We start from the raw sequence: 15,463 nt of genomic DNA, 5'->3' as shown, positions 1-15,463 counted from the left end.
TTGTGTAAATCAAGTAAGTTAATAAAATAAGTTTCTTCCAGCCTGAAGCAGGGAAGAGTAGTTAATCAGGTAATTAGCTAATCCGTCCAATCTGGTTGCTGCAGCATCAGCTTCAGAGTATAATAGGATTGGGTGGGCTCTTGTGCTGCAGTGGTAGTGCACCTACATCTGGGCCAGGAGGGCCAGGTTCAGTCCTACCTGCTCCAGAGGAGTGTAATAATATCGCGGAACAGTAAAATACAATAAGACTGGCTCTTGTGGCACAGTACTATTGCCCCTACCTCCAATCCAGGAGGCCCACCTCCTCTGGAGGTGTGTCATGCCATGTCTGAAGGATTGTGTGCTGCTTGCAAACTGAGTACTGATTGAAAGCAGATATAAGCTTGGTGAATGGAGAGTTTGCCGAAGAAGGTGTAGGTTTTATTTATATTTTTTAAATCAACCTATTCGGAAATGTTATACCATGTCTCTGGAACAGATGGACCTCTTTACTCAAGAGACTGAGACACTACCACTGGCAGGATGCAGGCATCACTGGCTGGGCCAGCATTTATTGCCCGTCCCTAATTGCCCTTAAGCTGCCTTTGTGAACTGCTGCAGTCCATGTGCTTTACGTAGACCCACAATTCCCTGAGGGAGGAAGTTCCAGGATTTTGACCCAACTACAGTGAAGGAATGGTGGTATATTTCTAAGTCAGGATAGTGAGTGGCTCAGACTGCAAACCGCATTGGTGGTTTTTTCGTATGTGTGCTGCCTTTGTCCTTGGAGATGGTGGTGGTCATGGGTTCGAAAAGCAGCTTTGGTGAATTTCTGCAGTGCATCTTGTAGATGGTACACACTGCTGCTACTGAGTGTCGGTCGTGGAGGGAGTGAATATTTGTGCATGTGACTTGCTCAGGATGGTGTCAAGCTTCTTGAGCGTTGTTGGAGCTGCACTCATCCAGACAATTGGGGAGTATTCCATCTCAATCCTGACTTGTGCTTTGTAGAAATTGAACAGACTTTGGAGTGTCAAGGGTAGAGTTAGCCATGCAAGATTCCTGGCCTCTAATCTGCTTTTGGAGCCATTGTATTTTTATGATGAGTCCAGTTCATTTCCTGGTCAATGGTAACCCCCAGAATATTGATAGTGGGAATATTCAGTGATGGTAACGCCACAAAATGTCAAGGAGCAATGGTTAGATTCTCCCTTGTTAGAGATGATCATTGCCTGGCATTTTGTGGCATGAATGCTACTTGCCACTAATCAGCCTAAGCCTGGCATTGTGGCATTTAGGTAAGCGTGAGGATTTGAAGCAATTTAGAAACCAGCAAAGGATCACAAAGAGGCTGATAGAGAAAAAGAGATGATTGCAAGTATGTGACAAAAAACAATGCAGAGTGCATAAGCTTTCCTAGGTATAAGAATGGGAAAGAATTAGCTAAAACAAATATGAGTCCATTATAGTGAGATAGGAGAATGGTGGAGAAAGTGAACAAGTGTGTTTATTTTCACAGAATATGGAAAGTCTCCCAAAAATACTAAGTGACTGTGGAACTGAAGTATGTCAGTATTGGTAAAAATGTAGTACCTGAAATGTTAGTTGGATTGAAAGCTGGTAAATCCCTTCGACCAGATGATCTAAATGCCGAAGTATTGAAGGAGGTGGCTATAAAGATAATAGATGTATCGGTGGTTATCTTTCAAATTTCTGTAGCACTTGAAAAGGTTCCTGAAGACAGGATAGCAGCAAATGTGTCCCCAATCTTTAAGAAGAGAAGGAGGGAGAATGAAGAAATATCAGTTTCATTTGATTCAGACAGAAAATGTCAGAATCGATCATGAAGAAAATAACAATGAGACACTTAGAAACTAGTGGTATAATTGAGAAAAGTCAACGTGGATTTCTGAAAGTGAAATCAGATTTAACAAATCTGTTTTTTTTAAGGATGTTATTTGTAGATTCAAACAAGGTAGAACATGTGTATGTGTTGTATTAAATTTTCAGAAGGCTTTTGATAAGGTCCCACATGAAATTAGTAAACAGAATGAATGCACTGGATTAGGGGCAACAAAATAGCTTGAAATAAGAATTGGATGACAAATAGAAAGCAGAAAGTATGAATAGACACATTATACGTAGGATTGGAGGCAGTTCCTTGTGGGTTATTGCAAGGATAATGCTCAGGCTGTAACCATTTACAATCTATATAAATGGCTTGGATTGAAGTATTTTCAGATTGTATAATGTGAAAGTAAGGTGGAATGCAAGTTGTGAGGAAGGTGCAAACAAGTTTCAAACAGATGTGGACAGACTAATGGGCAAGAACATGGCAGATGGAATATAATGTGAACAAGTGTGAAGTTATCTGCTCTGGTAGAGAAAAAACACAAAGACTGAATATTTCTTAAATGGTGAAAGATTGGTAAGTGATGGTGACCAAAGGGACTTGGGTGCCCTTATTCATGAATCACTGACAGCTGTCATGTCACTGCAGCAATCAACAAAGAAGGCAAATGGTTACATCAGCTTTCATTGCAAAGTGGATTTGAGTACAGAAGTAAGGATGCATTGCTGTAATTACATATGCCTTCGTGATGTAATACAGTGAACAGTTATGATTCTTTTATCTAAAAGGGATATGCTGACCACATAGGGAGTTCAACAAAGAGACTAATCCCTATGTCATGAAGAGGATTGAGGAGAGTGAGCCTGTATTTTCAATGCTTTGAAGAATGAAAATCAATTTCATCAAAACCAACACCCTGTCATGCCCTATAAGAATTTTGCATATCGGTAGGTAATTTCCCCTGGTTAGTGAGTCAAACCCAGGGACAGAATCATAGAAGGAGTCAGCTCTTTAAGATCTCGATGAAGGGAATTTCTTTACTCAGAGGATGGTCAATCTTAGGAGTTATCTATCCTGAAGAACTGTGAAAGTTCAATCCTTGAGCATACTCAAGCTAGAAATCAATAGACTTCTGGAGACTGTTGACATTGGATATAATTAAGGAAATGGCATTGAGGCAGATGATCGCCATGATCTAAATGAATCCAAATGAAGTAGATTTGAAGACCTGAGTAACCTACGCCTGTTCCTATTCTGCCTGTTGAATGGTGAAAAAACATTCAGCATTGAAGAAGCGATGAACAGTTCAAACAAAATCATTGTTTCAGCATGTCGACTGTCCCTAACAGCAACATAAGTGAGGGGGTGATATTTAGACTTGAATCAGCAGGCACAGCTGCAACAATTTCCCAATAGGTGTCATGTCACAAGATGATTAGACATTTTAATTATCCAATACATATTTGAACAATTGTAATGGCTATTGTTCATCGTGTTTCAACATTCACTGCATCCCTTTCTTACATTTTGTTCTTTCCCACTATGCCAACTGGGCACAGAGGCACAGAAAATGTCGAAAAATAGATTTTGTTTGTTCAGTATCAATCTATGTGACTGATCCATTGGAACAGAAGGTAGGTGTTGATACTAAACCAAGGTACATCACAAACAGATGGATAGCTTTTCTATTTCTACAACAAATGTTTCTGCAACAGGACATACCTTCTGCAACAGGATTTATCACTGTTTATTTGTAGTACTGGAAAATAAATCAGGTTGGTGTACTATACTCATGCATAAGTCACACGCATTTTCAGTTCTCATTTGATCTGAACATGTGGCAGAACGACTGTAATAGTGGGTAAAACAAGGGATATATGTCATAATTGGAGTCCATTATCATGGAACCTGCCTTTGCACAGCAAAGATTTATTTCCGATAATAGGGACACAATGGCCCAGACCTTCTGACAGGAAGAGCTTTGTTAGTTGTGTAGAAGAAAGCTGTACATCAGGACCCTGCAAACTTCCTGACTTGTGACATCTGACTAGGGGGAATTACCCAGGAACTTGAAACTTCCAATATACAATTCCCTGGTAAATGATACCCTCCTAAAACATCCCCAACTCCAAGTTAGAGTCAGACAGTTTGAATGGCTTGTAATGTACTGATACATTTATACATTTAACATACATTGTTGAAGGTCTTTCAAAAGAATATTACAGGATGCAAAACCTGCCAATGGAAACCCAACCACCGATATATAATATCAAATTGAGTGATAGGATCCCTGCAGTGTGGAAGCTGGCCAATTGGCCCATCGAGTTCATGCCAACCCTTAGAAGGCCATCTCTCCCAGACTGCCCACCCTACCCCTATAACCCTGCAATTCCCATGGCTAATCCATCCAGCCTGTACATCCCTGGACACTATGGGGCAATTTAGCATGGCCAATACACCAAACCTGCACATTATTGGACTGTGGGAGAAAACCCACTCAGGCAGTTGCCTGAGCGGGAACAAACCTGGGTCCCTAGTGCTGTGATGGAGCAATGTTAACTACTGAGCCACCATGTCACCCTCATACTTTTGTCAATATAAATGTAAAGTTCCCATCCTCACAGAGGACCATTCTCTTATAAGGCAGAAGTGACTGGTGGTGATTTAACCTGAGGGTCACTCAGTGCAGGTGAGTGGAAAATTTGAGAAGGGACTTTACACTCATGCATCTAAATGAGTTGCACACCCACAGGAATAACACCCAGCAATCTCTGTTCAAATGATAAAACATTGATCCTTCCTTTCCCTGACGGCCTGGCAGTTCACAGAGAGACAAGGGACTGTCTCAACGAAGGACACAAAGTGATATTTCCCTTTGATAAATAACTAATTATGATTTTTAACTAGCTTCAGAAGAGAAATTAATGAATCCATTCAAAGTGCTGGAGAAGGGGCTTGAAACAACATTTCATGCTTGTCTTACACATTCTCATGGGCTACTGCGACCAGTCTCTCTTGGTCACACAATTCAGAGTTCTTCATGATCTGTGTAATTATTTGCAAGATTTAATATCTGGAGCTATGTTATACCTCCCTGCAGTAATGCTATCAATCAAATCTCCTATATACGAACTGGATACTGTAATCCTAACTCATGCCCTCTTGTGCTTTTTCCAATCTTTCCAAAGGCAGAAGGATTAATACTTAGTGAGATGAGAGCAGTTCAGTATCATCATTAAGTGGGTTAATTTTATGGTTAGTAAGGCACTGCATAGAGGATGGAACAAATTCACATTGTAACTGAGTGACGGATCTGAAGTTAATAAAAAACCAGTAATAATAATGCACAACATTAACTATTGTAATTAGAATTTGTCAGATAGAATAAAGGAAGAGTCAATTCTTCCAATAGCTGTCATGACATCAGGATGCCCTGAAGTGGCAACTACCTGATGAACTACATTTGAAATATAGTCACTGTTTTAATGTAAGAAATTCAGAAGCCAACATAAGAAACAGCAAACAGCAATGTGAAACAATGAGAAAATCTATTTTAGTAATGTTGAGGAACAAATACTGGTTAAAATATCTTAGATAACTCACCTGCGCTTCTTGGTATATTGTGTATGATCTTTAATATCTATCTGAAGGGGCAGATAGGATCTTTGATTAATTTTTCAGTCAAAAGAAAGCTTCTCTCACATTAGCACTCTCAGTACAGCCCTGGAATATCAGCCTAGATTTTGTGCTTTGTCTATGGAGTGGAATTTGAACACAAAATCTTAGAATCATAGAATCCCTACAGTGTGGAAGCAAGCCATTTGACCTATTGAGTCCACACTGCCCTTCTGAAGAGCATCTCACCCAGGCCCACCCTATCCCTACCCTTATAACTGTGTATTTCCCATGGTTAATCTATCTAGCCTCCACATCCTTGGACACTATGGGTCAATTTAGCATGTCCAATCCACCTATCCTGCACATCTTTTGCTCTATGGCAGGAAACTGGAGCACCTGATGGAAATCCACACAGACATGGGGAAAATGTGCAAACTACACACAGACAAACAGACAAGCAGACAGACAGACAGAGGCTGGAATCAAGTCTGTGTCCTTGGTGCTGTGAGGCAGCAGTTCTAACCACTGAGCCATCCTTCCACCCCCATTCCTCCTCCATCTTCCTACACAAAACCAGAATGCAAGCATTCAGTTGCAATTATTGTTGCTGTTGACTAATCCCATTTGGGGAGGATTAAGGCGCAGACCTTTTCTGTGACTTATCTCCAATCTGTCACAGTAATACTATGTTGGCAATTAATCCTGATTGGTCTGGCCGATATAAGACTGCAGACACATGGAAATATAGTTGGCTATTAATTGCCTTCTGAGATGGTTGAGCAAGCAAGTCAGTTTAAGGTCAATTTGCAATGGGCAACAAATGCTAGTTTCGACAGTGGCACCCACTTCCTACAGGCAAATAAAGAATAAATAGACATTGCAAAAGAATCGGGCAGTGAGGTCAACCAGTTCAAATTGACCTCCCATTTGAACAAGTACTCCTAAAGTGGTTCCTCACATGAATCTAAAATGGAATAATGGAAATGGGCAGTCAACAACATACTGATATTCAATGCAAACATGTCAGAGTAATGACCAAATAACCTGTTTTCTGATAAATTGGCCAATATTTAACCAACAAGCAATCAACTGCATCACTAAATTAAATCAGCACTCCCTCCGGATCCAGTCAGCAATGCTGTTAGGGTGTACAGACACAGACCTTCACACCTCCCTCACCAAATGTTCTCATCTGACCTCAACCATACATTCTCCTTCTCTTTGCTGTTGCTGAGCTCAGGAAGTTGTGGGTTACACCTTTAATTTCTTTCCTCTTCAGGGATGACCAACAGAATGGTTCAATCCAGCTTCTACGACATTGAGTTGAGTGTCAGCATGACCACCTGTCACTGAATATTCAAACATTCATGCCCTCTCAACACCTCACTACTAACAGCTTTTGAGAGCTTGTATTACTTTGCATGAAGACGTATGCAATGTGGCTCATTGGTACCATCATTGACTGTGAATCAAAAGGTGACACTGTAGATATCTGAGTAAAAATAATCAGGCATAGACCCCAGTGGGAGTCCTGGAGAGTTGTACTGTCAGATTGTGGAGTTTCAGATAAAGTGTGAAACTAAGGCCCTGTTCACCTTTGCAGGCACATACTAATATTCCTATGTCAGTTATTTGAAGAAGAACAAAGGATTCCCTCCTTGTCAATGTTTATTTCTCAACTAACACCAATAAGGGAAATGACCTAGCTATTATCACCATTGGTCGTAAGAACCGGGCATAAACTGAATGCTATATTTCTTAAATTATGAACTGACTTCATTTCTTTCAAGTAATCAATTTGCTGAAAAGCATTTCAGGCAACTCTGAGGTCTTAAAAGGCAGCATATAAGTACAAGTCTTTCTTTCTTTTTTTAAAAAACAATGGCAGAAAATCAAAACCAAGTGACAATTCACAGAGAACTATTCACACTTTCAACTTTGTGTTGCTGTGAAGTGAGCTGGGCTTCACAGTGAAGTCGAACTCAGGGTGCCAATAAGATGCAGGAAGCAGCCAGACTCTTGGGATAAACTAAATGAAGTTTCAGGCAGGGGTGTCTCATATCCCATCTGTTCAATGCCACACTGAGTATGAATCCAGTTCCCTGCCAAATGCAGTTTACAAAATTGGCATTTTCTGAATTATAATTTTAATATTTTGAGACGGGAGTTATGATCCGTAAAAGTTTGAAATGTTTACATTTTTAATTGATGGGAGAGCTCTGCTGGTGCTCAAGCAGTTGTACAGGCCTCTCTTGATAATGACTATTTCAGTTCCAAGCAGATACTGTGAACACAGTTATGACTGACTGACTGAAATGATTGCTGCACTGTGAATGTGCCCTTGGATGCTAAGCAACCCCTTGTCCATTTCGAATATTTTCTTATTTTGAAACCTTTGCAGAAATTAGGGAAGATAAGAATGGCACATTCATTTTGAATAGCTCTGTTCATCTTGAAAATTTTAAATCACAAATTAATAAAGTAAGGGATGAGCAGCCTCAGATTGACTGTTAAATGATCATACTCTTGTCAGAGTAACAGTACGGATGAAGGCCATTCCACCCATAAAAACCAAAAGAACTGCAAATGCTGGAAATCAGAAACAAAAATGGAAGACATTCAGCCCATTATGCCAACACTAGCATGTCAAACAAGAATAATTATCGCCTGCATTTTTCACATCTTGCACATTTTTTTATCCAAGTGTTCATTCAATGCTCTCTTAAATGCCTCAATTGAAATTATAGTTAACAGTAATATCTAACTGCTTGTATGACCTTTTTACATTACACAACAATCAGACCACCTTACCATATATCAAGTCACAGGTGGTTAGGTTTCTGGCTGTATTTGGTCTGATTGGAAGGTGTCATTGACAATATTATCAAGCAACATCTGTTCAGCAATAACTGTTCATGGATGCCCAGTTTGGATTCCCCAGGACTCCGACTCTCCTGATGTCATTTCAGCCTTGGTTCAATCATGGAGAAAAGAGCTGAATTCCACAAGTGAGGTGAAGTGAGAGTGACAGCTCTTGATATTATGGTTGCATTTTAATGAAGGTAGCATCAAGGAGCCCAAGAAAAACTAGAGTCAATGAGAATCATGGGGAATAGTCTCCGCTGGCTACAGTTATACATGGCACAAAGGAAGATGGTTGTGGTTGTTGGAGGTCAGTCATCATACCTCCAGGGCATCTCTGCAAGAGTTCCTCAGAGTAGTGTCCCAGGTCTAACCATCTTCAACTGGCTCATTAATGACCTTTGTTCCATCATAAGGTCAGAAGTGGGGATGATAGCTGATGATTGCGCAATGTTCAGTGAATTCATAACCCCTCAAATACTGGAGCAATCTATATTCAAAGACTTGGACAATATCCAGGTTTTGTGCCACCCAATTGCTGGGCAATTACCATTTCCTACAAGAGAGTATCAAACCTTTGTCCCTTGACATTCAATGGTATTACTATCACTGAATCTCCAACTTCTGATGAACCATATGAATGCTCAGGCTATAAGAACAGGTTAGAGGCTGTGAATCCTGTAGCAAAAACTCTTCTCCTGGCTCCCCAAAACCTATTAATCATCTACAAAGCACAAGTTAGGAGTGTGAAGGAATATTTCCCACTTGCCTGAATGATTGCAGCGCCACCAACACTAAAGAAATCTAGCACCATCCAGGATAAAGCAGCCCAATTGATTGGCACCACATCCACTATCATTCTACTCCCTGGATCACCAATGCTCAGTAGCAGCAGTGTGTAGTACGTACAAGATACACTGCAGAAATAAACCTTAGACAGCAGTTTTCAAATCCACAGGCACAATTGTCTAGAAGGACAAAGCCATAAAATACCTGTGAATACCATCACCTGTATTACCTCTGCAAGCCACTCACCATCCTGACTTTTCCTTCAATGTTGCAGGATCAAATTCCCAGAACTCCCTCCTGAACAATACTGTGGGTGCTTCGGGCCAGTGTTGCAATCAGTTTTAACCCCTTATTTTGTATATTTCTGAAAGGGCAAAACACCAAGTGACAACTTTCTGCTGAGAGAGTAAAGTAGTTAGCATCTTTGTTCCCGTATCCTGTTATACCTGTGTCTCAGTTTGAACTTCCCCTGACACTGTGCATGACATTCCATGGATCTTGCACAGAACTTTACCTGACAGCACTAAATTTAGGTCTGCAATCAGTTTCTGTCTATAGCAGTCTTTTTAAAAAAATGCATTTTGGAATTAAAAGTTAAAAATGACCATTGTACCTGGGGTTCTGATACATCATTATAATACTAGGGAAGAGCCTTTGCATCAAGATTGGTCATACTTTTAGTGTTGGACCAAAAAGAGTTTTGTGTGGTTCCTGGTCTTTGTTGTATCGTGATTTGAGCAACTGAATTTTCACAGTTTTTGACTTCCTATCACAGGTTTCAAACTGCTTTCTTTTGCAACCGTGTTGAGTAATTTCATGTAAAATAGCTAAAACTATTGAAAAAGGAGTATTAAATAAAAGTGTTAAAAATTAACATGTTATTATTTTAGGTGTATTTCTAAAACCTACATATTGTATTGATGCAAAACCTGTGTAATAACCACTAACAACTTTTTTTCACTTTTATTCACTAATTCTCCTTCTAAAGGCATTGATTTATTTCCTGGGTACAGTCCAATAAGTACAATTAACTTACTGTTACCTGGTCCAGCTGGTGATTACAACAATTCAAAAGTCAGATTATTGAACTGCAGGAACATTACAGCCATAGCAGGTCCTACCTTCACCACACACCCACACAAGTGTACTTGCTACAGCTTTTCAGTGGCCTCCTAGCTGCAAAGCTAAATCAAATTAAGGCATTAAGTATGGGAATGTTTGACCTACTGGGCTCCATTATTCCCTATGGAATGAGTACTCTTGTCTTATTGAAAGATACAGTAGCTGTATGGACCAGACAGTTCAAGTGGAAATGTAATCTTCAATGCCATTTCCAAGATCTCTTTCAATGCCTTTCTAAAGTGTCTATAAGATGCTAAATATAAATGGCTCAGGGATGACTTTTTCCAGTTTTTCTTTCCGTTTCCTCTTTGTTCATTTCTGCTTACGCAGGACAATTAATAAAATGAGGTTGTCAGCAAAGTACGAGACTAGATATATATCCAAACTTACAAAATACTATGTGATATTTCATTATTTCAATGTGAAATTCAATATCTATTTCTTCTTGTACAGCTATCTCCAAAAGAAAGCGCATCATATTTTTGTGTGGGGTTTTCAGTAACAAAGGACAGCTAATATTTCTCCAATTTGGTCAGATTTTGTCAATAGCTCAGAGATGCAGGTGTCCAATTTCAGGAGTTTGTTTAAAACATTTTTGTACAGCTCAAAGTACTAGCAAAAGAAAAAAAAGACTGATTAATGTCTGGGTTTGCAAGAATCAAGTGATCTCTTGTGAGAGGGACTGTCTATATTGACTGAGGTTTAAGATCTAAGAGATTTGACAATGACAACAGTTCAAATGATTGACAACTATAAACCTAGAAATAAAAACATTTTATTATCCACAGAAGTCTTTAATTTGTATTTAAAAAGAATCTTTTGTAAACATGAAAGAAAAATGTGTTTTATTAATGTGTTAACCCTGGGTTAGCAAAGTCTGATTCAGATTTTCAGCAAATAAAACTTACAGAAATTGAACAGGGATATTAAACTGAGATTTTCTTAAAAGCAAAAAATAAGTCAGGTGAAAAACAGAGATCATTGTATTTTGACTCATGCCTCATGCAAAATTGTTGAAAATACCGCATTAAAATGTCAGCCAGCCCTTGAATATCAAAACTTCTAAATGGAAACACAGAAATAATTAAAGCCACTTTAATTCAGACTCAGTTCCTTTCTAGTTCCCTGAGCACTATCCTTTGCAACTGTGCAAATCAATTTTATTTTGTTGTCTACATTAAAATAGCCCAGTTCCTCCAAAGCTTCTAAGCTGTCACTTATGCTCGCCTTCCTCCAACCAGATAATTAAAGGGAGACTGGGAGAGTGACGGAATGAAAAGTGCATTCTGCCATGGGGCTTTGTCTCTGTTAGTTTGGATTGAATTTCTATCTCATTAATATATCACTTCAGATTGGCTGAATATTCAATAAAATGTTTTCATTTCAGTCAGCAGAATGAGTAACTACGAGATTATGCCAAAAGAGTGGAATAGTTTATTCATGGGACTAATACAGCAGGAGTGGTTTGGAATATGAATCTATGACAATGGTTAAAAACCAACATCAAGCAACTGGATCTTCCCTACCTAAAGGCAGTTAAATGAACAAGATATTTCAACCCTTCAAAAGGAGTGCAGATGTAAACTTACACTTTGTTACCAATTACAGTGCATGGTTTATTTATTCAAGAAATTTCTGATTTGCAAATTGAGCCTTTCCAACAACAAAAGTCAGCCATCTATATTCTGAGGATACATATAAAATTATGCTGTTTCTTGCATTATTTATGTTGATAATCTTCCAGTTTGAGACATCTACATGCCAAGAAATCTAGGATTTAATGTGCTTCTCATCAGCCATTATCTCCTTTTGTGCACAAGTTACAGATGTTGAATTACCCACTGTCTACTTATAGTTTGCCAACTCATTTTACATGAGCTAACATTTGTCAATTCAACTATTGTTGCATGTTTAAATACAGTATAAAGTGTGACATAAGTAAGCAGCTTTCTAAATACACAACTTGAATCGTAATGTAAAAATACCTTAGAGAAAACACATTTTAGTGTAAAAGGCATTAATACAAGTTTCCAAAGTAATCTTTCTGAAGTACCCTAATATTTCTTTTTGATTCATATAATTAGATGTTTAACATAATTCAAAATTTTGCTTTATCTGAACAATACTCATTCAAGTACTTGTAGCGGGTCAAACTAATGTATGACAATCTTTCTCATGTTTTAATAAAACCTGTCCATGCAGAAATCTGTTGTGACTGTTGGAATTCAAATGAAAATGCTTTTTCATAACAAAGCTGGAGGCTATGAAATAAATCACCCATTTATTTACTGGTTGAAGTGCTGCCTCTTGGTACTTGTTGGTGTTTTGCTATTCCCAGACAAAAAAAAGCTAACACATGACTGTCACAATGATGCAGTGCTTATTATTGGCAGACAGATGGTTTCTAATAAATCCTTCAGATGCTAACTTCAAAACATTTATATGAAAGCCTGAGGAGGGAAATTCTGCCTTAGTCTTGAAATTCACCACTGAGGCTGATATTGCAATCACACATGGTGCAACTGCAATGACACTAACTAACATCTTCTTCAGTCCAGATTAATAGCATACTTATAAGCGAAGAGCAATTTCAGTGCTGGGGTGAAGTACTGTCCTGATGATAATTCTTTTCTGTGACAAAGATGTTGCTATTAAGACAGTGGATACAAGAATTTACTTTGTCCATAGAAGAGAATTGAAAGTCACCAAATGTTAGTGAAAACTAAAATGTCAACAAACAACAAGTTACACACATTACAAGCAATTGTATATTACTGTGGAACACGTTTATATCACTGTTAAATTCAGTTCTGTTAACAATTTCTACTTTTGCCAAATGGACACAGTGCCAAAATTATAAACTCAAGGTGTGACCAAAAGTAAATTTTGCAAACCTTATAGAATTTACCAACAATTTATCACACGTCAGAAACAAGACCACCACTAAATAGATAAGATCACCTTAGCATTTAGCATCTGCATGCTTCGGGGGAACAGTGGTTTAAGACCTTTTTAATAGCTCTCCAATCCTTGCTGATAATTGAAACAGTTGAAGCTATATTGCCATTGTCAGACTTTTATCTGAAGGCATGTAGACATGAATAGTACAAAGTCAGCAAGTAATTCATGGAATTTAGGGATGAGGTGTTAACACAAGTGACACCAACTGTCTGATCTCAGATGTTCCATTCAGATAGATTGAAAGATCTTATGAGAATGCTTCACAGATACCAAGAACATATTAAACCCAGAGGTCTGAAAGACAAATGTGATATCCCTGTGCAATTTTAAATATTCATGTTCACAAGAGATTTCTTAATAACCAGATAAAGTGACATTTATCATAAGAATAAAACATGCTGGAGAAACTCAGTTGGTCTGCCAGCATCTATGGAGAGAGAAACAAAGTTAATGTTTCAACTCTGAAATAACTTGTTCAGAAGTGACATTTATGACTCTTGCATTTAATCTATATTTAAGTGCCATTTGCAATAATTTATACCCAATATAGCTCCATTTGTACTTTTATTCAACTGACTGTTCCATTGTTAAGAAGTACACTCTTAAAAGATTATTTGACTACCAGTCAAAATGTAACTGTTTTCTAGGATAAGTTAAAGTGCTGTCATTGCAATTCAAATTGAGTTTCATAGAAGCATTCACTGTTCATACTAAGTATATTTTCTGCTTCTAAAAGATGATTAAATTAATACTATTTTGAAACAAATCAACTTTCAAGCTGTAAGACTGATGATACAGTATTTTAGGATATTTTTCAAAAACTTTATTGGACTTTATTTTTTGAAAAGGCTGTATTATAAAGATAAGGGTTGCAAAATTTGATAAGGGAACAAAACGGATGTGGGAGTGAAGGGTTCACGGCGCATAATTAACCCACATTTGTTACTTCTGATGCAACTAGAACCCAAACGTAATGCTGACTGCTCATTAAATGATTTTGATGCACAGGCAGTGTTAAGCACGCTGCTGAGAGGTTCTGTGCTTAGCCTTGGTGGCAAAATTGTGAGAGGCCAGCACCACTTAAAGAAAACTTGCACTAATGAAAGCCAGACTGCACCTTGAAATAGGGCAGTACAGTTTAGCTGAAGCAGGTGCTGGAGCTTGTTAGAGAAAAAAATGTGAGTAATGACATAACTCATTGGTGAGTGGGGAAAACATTCCGTATTGCACTGGAGGTTCCAGTTTCCGAATCAGGGAAGATGTGCCATCTATTAACGAGGGATGTCTACATAAGCTGTCAGATGCAGGTTATGTCTAAAACAACCAGCAATCTTGAAACCAAATCTGTGCCCAATTTTAAAACTTGCCATTTTGGGAGAAAATAAAGAATGCCAATTTAATTAATTGCAGAATTTTCAATCAAGTGAATAAGTTTCTTTTTATTAAAGTTTCAGGAAGGAATACAGAATATTGAAGAAAAAACATTTTAAAAAAAATATTGGAGTGGGTTGGGAAGAATGGTTCTAATAGGTCAGACTGTGATTAGTCTTGGAAATTAAACTAAGTTGGGTGGGGTCCACATTCTTGGACTGCTCAGAATGTGGGAAAAGACCAGTGCTTGAAGCTGATGGTGAGTTCTTCTGCCAGAATATCTGAGTTCTTATCTGATTTGTGGAAGGTTACTTGGCTTTTTTTTAATAACAATGAAAATTGATGCATGGCAACTTATAAACATATTCGGCTTTTAGGCAGCTATTTTTTTTTGTGGATAACTGGATTTTTGACACTGTGCCTGTAATCCAGCACTAAATACTTGGGTGCAGCTCCGCAACGTTTCACACAAGTGGCCAGAATCAGTCAGTGTGTATGTTCAAACGTCAGATCTCACCAGTTGCACCAGGAGTCTCACTCACTTCTCAAAGCACTACATCCTGACAAACTGATCTTAACATTCGTGACTCATCTCATCTCCTTACATTACAACAAAAACCTATGTTTATACTGCATGTTTACTATAAGGAACCATCACAAAACATGCTTCAAGAAGCTTTATTAAAAAAAAAATGATGCTGAGCATGTTTATATTAATGTCATTTTGAAACAAATCAACTTTCAAGCTGTATGACTGATGATACAGTATTTTGGAATACTTTTCAAAAACTATTATTGGACATTAGGTCAGATCACCAAAACGTTGTTCATAGAGGTAGGATTTAATGAGTTTCTTAAAGGAGGAAAGTGAGGAGAAAGAAGGAGAGATAGATTGAGGGAATTCTAGAG

General features: G+C 38.2%; 1 protein-coding gene across 13 annotated transcripts in view; it reads right to left on the bottom strand.

The window, feature by feature from the left end:
* tenm4 (teneurin transmembrane protein 4) overlaps positions 1-15,463 on the bottom strand; it is a 2,250,110-nt gene that overhangs the window by 464,405 nt on the left and 1,770,242 nt on the right. The window contains exon 1 of one of the 13 annotated variants that reach the window (XM_087988075.1): positions 1,573-1,672. The exons of the other annotated variants lie outside the window; for them this stretch is intronic. The gene's annotated coding sequence lies outside the window, so the exon portion shown is untranslated. Of the gene's footprint in view, positions 1-1,572; positions 1,673-15,463 lie in introns of those variants that run through there. 13 annotated transcript variants of the gene reach the window in all.

The sequence above is a fragment of the Chiloscyllium plagiosum genome, unplaced genomic scaffold (assembly GCF_037043375.1).
Source record: "Chiloscyllium plagiosum isolate Xiang-an unplaced genomic scaffold, Cpla_swu_hap1 HiC_scaffold_6, whole genome shotgun sequence".
Lineage (NCBI taxonomy): Eukaryota > Metazoa > Chordata > Chondrichthyes > Orectolobiformes > Hemiscylliidae > Chiloscyllium > Chiloscyllium plagiosum.
This window is presented reverse-complemented; position numbering and strand designations above follow the sequence as displayed.